The sequence below is a fragment of the Austrofundulus limnaeus genome, unplaced genomic scaffold (assembly GCF_001266775.1).
Source record: "Austrofundulus limnaeus strain Quisiro unplaced genomic scaffold, Austrofundulus_limnaeus-1.0 Scaffold445, whole genome shotgun sequence".
Classification (NCBI taxonomy): Eukaryota; Metazoa; Chordata; class Actinopteri; order Cyprinodontiformes; family Rivulidae; genus Austrofundulus; species Austrofundulus limnaeus.
Genome location: NW_013952847.1, coordinates 362,264 through 367,049, shown reverse-complemented (window position 1 = coordinate 367,049; position 4,786 = coordinate 362,264). Strand labels below are relative to the sequence as shown.

General features: G+C 39.2%; 1 protein-coding gene across 5 annotated transcripts in view; it reads left to right on the top strand.

Annotated features, from left to right (window-relative positions):
• citb (citron rho-interacting serine/threonine kinase b) overlaps positions 1-4,786 on the top strand; it is a 95,601-nt gene that overhangs the window by 7,537 nt on the left and 83,278 nt on the right. The gene's annotated exons all lie outside the window — the stretch shown is intronic.

The window sequence follows — 4,786 nt, the reverse complement described above, 5'->3', positions numbered from 1 at the left end:
CACACACACACAGAGAGAGAGAGAGAGAGAGAGAGAGAGAGAGAGAGAGAGAGAGAGAGAGAGAGAGAGAGAGAGAGAAGGGAGCAAAAACATTATCACGTTTTCACCTTCCATAATGCTGATTAATGTTTATGACAACAGAGATCATATAAAGATTAATTTTCAAAAGCTTAGTACGCACATTTGAATATCTTAACTTACATTTTTCTAAGTTTGTTGTACAGTAATACTCTATTTGATCCGAGGGGTTAAAGGTCTTCCTTGTKGATGCAGTTCAAACTAATGTTAAGCTGGAATGAGAGGAAATAAAACACCTGAGACAGCCTGACTTTGTGCAAAGGCAGATGTGTCGGTCCTTGTGTGAGTGGTGATGAGACACATCTCCACTGCTGCATATATCCAGTGTCATTCTCCCAAAAGGCTTCTTCAGAAGCCCACGCTGATCCTCTGTCGTTGGGGTTTGTGATATAATGATGGGCTGGATTTTCAAGTGCTTTTCCAAGAGCTCAGCATACTTTTCTAGATTGTGATGATGTTCACTCAACTCAGCCACTGCAGATGAACAATGTTTCAATGTCAGAATGTTGAAGTGCCACTGTGGWGCACTGCTGTGCCCAGGGAAACATAAAAAAATGTTTGCTGTGCCACCTTGTTATGTAGGACAGCTCCAGTCTAACAGATGTGCAGGTGCAGAGTTCAGGAGGAATAACAAACAATTAGCAGTTAAAGGTTAATTGTTGCTTTAGCTGAGTAGGATGTTTGAAGTAATGTTACCTTTGTCTGACCATTAATKGCTCGTCTGAAGGAACAACTGCCAGTAGCATTCACTAAGTGTTACAGAGAGAATTTCTTCTGGATTTTCATTTAAGCTATTGATTTTTCTGAAAGGCTGCATCCAAATAAGTCTGAGTTAAYGTTCGTTAGACATGTTTGCATTAAAGTAAGTGGGCCGTGCTGACGCCTCTGTTCACATTTGGTTATAAATTGTTATAATTGATAWAGAGGAAATAAAGACACGACAATTATGAGTGAGGGGACACAGTCGCTTGGTGGTCAGTGTTGCCTTCTAGAATACCTGAGGCTGTGGGTCAAGCTCATCAGGTGTAAAATTGGATGTGTGTTTGTTTGATGTAGCAAGTCCTGCAGGAGGGAGCAGGTATGTAAACAAAAAAAAAAACAGTTATTAATGATTTTACATAGCTCAGGATCAGAGCAAAGACTGTAAAATTCCACAATACTCAGACATCAGTTTTCTGCACAGCTTTGTGAATTTATTAACTCTTTGTTTCTTAAGATTAATACAACTGAACATATTGCTGCTCAGACATCCTCTGATTGATACAACTCATCATTAGGGGATATAGAAAATTCACAATTCAGTTCAGTCCGATACTTTAGTCTCACGGTTTGATATTTTTTCAATATAAAAAAGAGAAATGTCCATGCCCCTTTCAACTTGTAATTTATTTATATTAATTATGAACATTTGTTTAACCTCAAAAGTACAGTTTTTAAATTAAATGTTGCTGAAACAGCAAGTTTCTCAGTGGATCTGCACTCAATGCATCCTAGGTAGAGTAGTCGAGCACAGATCCACTGATCCTTTGACACAGAGCATCTTCAGAAGACAAGTTGATAAAATACATTTTAAAAATCTGTATTGTTCCATACATAGTATGTATTGAACCTAAAGCACTGTATTGAACAGTTACATGTGTTGTTGCGCCCCTACTCATTATGGAGGTGAAACAACAATAAAGTAAAGGAGCACTCGCTCATATGATGTCTTGTAATCTGTAATAATCTCAAAACAGGTCATATATGTTGAAAAGGAATCTGATTAAATTTTCATCGAAACATCTAGTTAAAAATTTACAACTTAAACAAAATAAGATGTAGCTTCACATTATTTCCAAGGATTGGTGTTATCTTCAGTCAGCTGAGCAGACTTTTATTTTTACCTTTAAATATCTACCGTACTCTGCTGCCTGCCTGCTTGCGTCAGTTCTTTAGATCGTACGGCTTGGTTCGGGTCAAATTATGTTCAGACTATAAAACTTATGAGAACAAAATGGGTCCAGACCACCCCCAAGTGTGTGAAAACCTTTTTAYTGTGCATTGACTGAGTTCAGATTTATATTTAATGTTATTTCAATCAAATAGTTAAAAACGTTATTCAGTGGCAGGTCTGAACTGTGAGCCAGGTTACTGAATGTCAGTGCCAGTTTTATTTATATAACATATTTTAAAACAAGTGTTGACCCAAGTGCTTCACAAAGAGCTATTGTAGAAAACTGAGGCACTCAGCCTCTCATATTTTTTGTGCATATTAGGAGTTTGTTGTTATGACAATAGGCATAAAATGTCTCCTATTATGTGTGGAGGAAAGGGTCGGAAAGATCACATTAGAGGGGAGTAAATGGAAAAAAGGACAGTGGGCTTGTTTTTAAAGAGGAATCTGTGCCACTACAGAGTTTCAACATGTCTGTGATTCATTGCTGCCTACAGCCCCGTACAGCAGCTCCGGCTCATGATCACCCAGACTGAATGTAGAGCAACACCATGACAAGGATGCAACCTTTCTCCACTCTCCTCCTCTTCAAGAACTCTGACTCACACAGCACAGCACACATTGTTCAACCCACGAGAACAAGCTCCTCAACTAAGTTCCAACCCAGAGTTCTTCTGTAAGCGTCGCTGTGTTGCTGTTGCTCTAATGCAGAAGCCATGAAATATTTCTGACTGCCCTGTTTGCAAAGATTACAGCGTTTAGGTTGATCATTTTCTGCGGTTATGGAATTTWAAATAAATATACAATGAAGAATTTTTCGGCATTAATGAAAAGCCTGATCGATGGCCACGCCATCCTTCCAGTAGTTGTAATGAGCTTTTAAAAGTACAGTTATTGGTAATTGCTTTCATGGATTTGATTATCACTGCGGATGAGCCCAGCTGCAAAGTCTGTTAGATCAGCTCATTATGGGCAGGCAGCTAGCACTCAAATCTGGAAAGAACACGGACAAATCTGTTTGCCATCTGGTGCCTCRTGCTCAAATGGCACCCCAACTTTACCACGGGAAGATGCTGAGGAAGTTCTCAGCATTGTTATAGAATTGAATAACACTGAATCATGCAGCGTCGTCAGCCTCTTCAAGATGTATGAGATTCATTAAAGTGATTCATCACGGTGGTTTACACCYCTGAGAGCTGCAAGCAGACAAAAAGTAGGCCTAAAAAGATTTTCAAGGCCATACATGTAAAAGGCTTGGATTAATGAAACAAGTGTTAGAAGAAACGTTTATCACATGTCACCAGAGACTTGGTAGTACATAATTTGTGCCAGGTAGAGAAGGTACTTACCTGGTACATTTCCTGTTAGGTATGTACGTGGTAATTACTAGGTAGTATGCTGCCAAATTCTTAAAGGGGCAATATCATGTAAGATCAACTTTTTTGAGTTTTATATCATGTTATAATGTTATCCTCTCATCAAAAACATACCCAGAGCCATACTTTGACTCATTCATGCATGTTTGAGAAATCCTGCAGCGTTTTTAGGCAGCCAGGCAGGGGAGCAAAAACAACTGGTTGGGTCTAGAACCTCCTTTTGGGACCAGCTCCTCCTCTGGGCTGTGTCTCCAAGCTGAGCTTCCTCATCACAGAGCACACACACCTGGCCCTGTGCTGAAATGGGCACGGAGGGATCAGAAGGAGGTTCTCAAAGAGACAGAGGCCAATTTCAAGGTGTTTAGAAACAGGTATGATGAGAAGTCAAGTTTATTTTCTATTTAAACATAAAACCAGCATTTTAATAACAACTGAAGGTGACTTTATTATGGTATAGAATTTAAATATATGCCTGAGAAACACATAATATTGCCCCTTGAAACAAATATCTTGTGTGATGTTACATGCATGTCAACCCCTCTGGACGGTTAGCTGCCCTCAAAAATCTGTAAAATTCACAAAAATATTCTTATTGGGGGGCGGGGGTTGAAGTGGACTGTCGGTCATGAGGACAGGCAGAAGAYTGGGCAGAGATAACAGCAACTGCAGCCCAGAGGAGCAAGGAAAGGAGGACGGGGAGACAAGTAGAACTTATTTCTAGCAGCAGAGCAGGTTGAGAGATGGTTGTTTAACTTTATTGGTTGTTTGTTTTTTTACATCCTRCAGGCTATATAACATGTAAAATAAAGATGAATTTTTAAAAAATCAATGGGATTGACTATGTCCATATACCTGCAAAATGATAAGTAAAGTATGTAAGTAAAGTTTTATTTATAAAGTGCCTTTCACAGAAATATATTCACAAGGTGCTGTACAAACATTAACMGTATAAAAAWGGTGGAATAAGATGAAACAGAAAAACATAATTACACATAAGCAACAAAAAACTGAAACATCAAATCAAGAAAAAATTTCTAAAATTGTAAATCAAACACAAGATCAATGCAGGGCAAAATATACAATAATACACAAAAACATAATGAATGTGGGAGAGAAAATATGGCGTAAGTTCAATAATTAAAAACAGATGGGCGAGCATTTGAGGTAGGCTGGCAGTAATGGTGAAATGGTTAGCTAAACGCTTGAGAGAAAAAGTGAGTTTTTAGGAGTGTCTTGAAAGAGACAAGGTTATCAATGGAGCGCAGATTAACAGGGAGTTCATTCCAGAGCCTGGGGGCCACAGAGGAGAAGGCACGGTCACCACGGGTCTTAAAGTGAGTGAGGGAAACCATAAGGAGATGTTGATCCTGTGAGCGGRGGTCCCGTCTGGGGTTGTAAG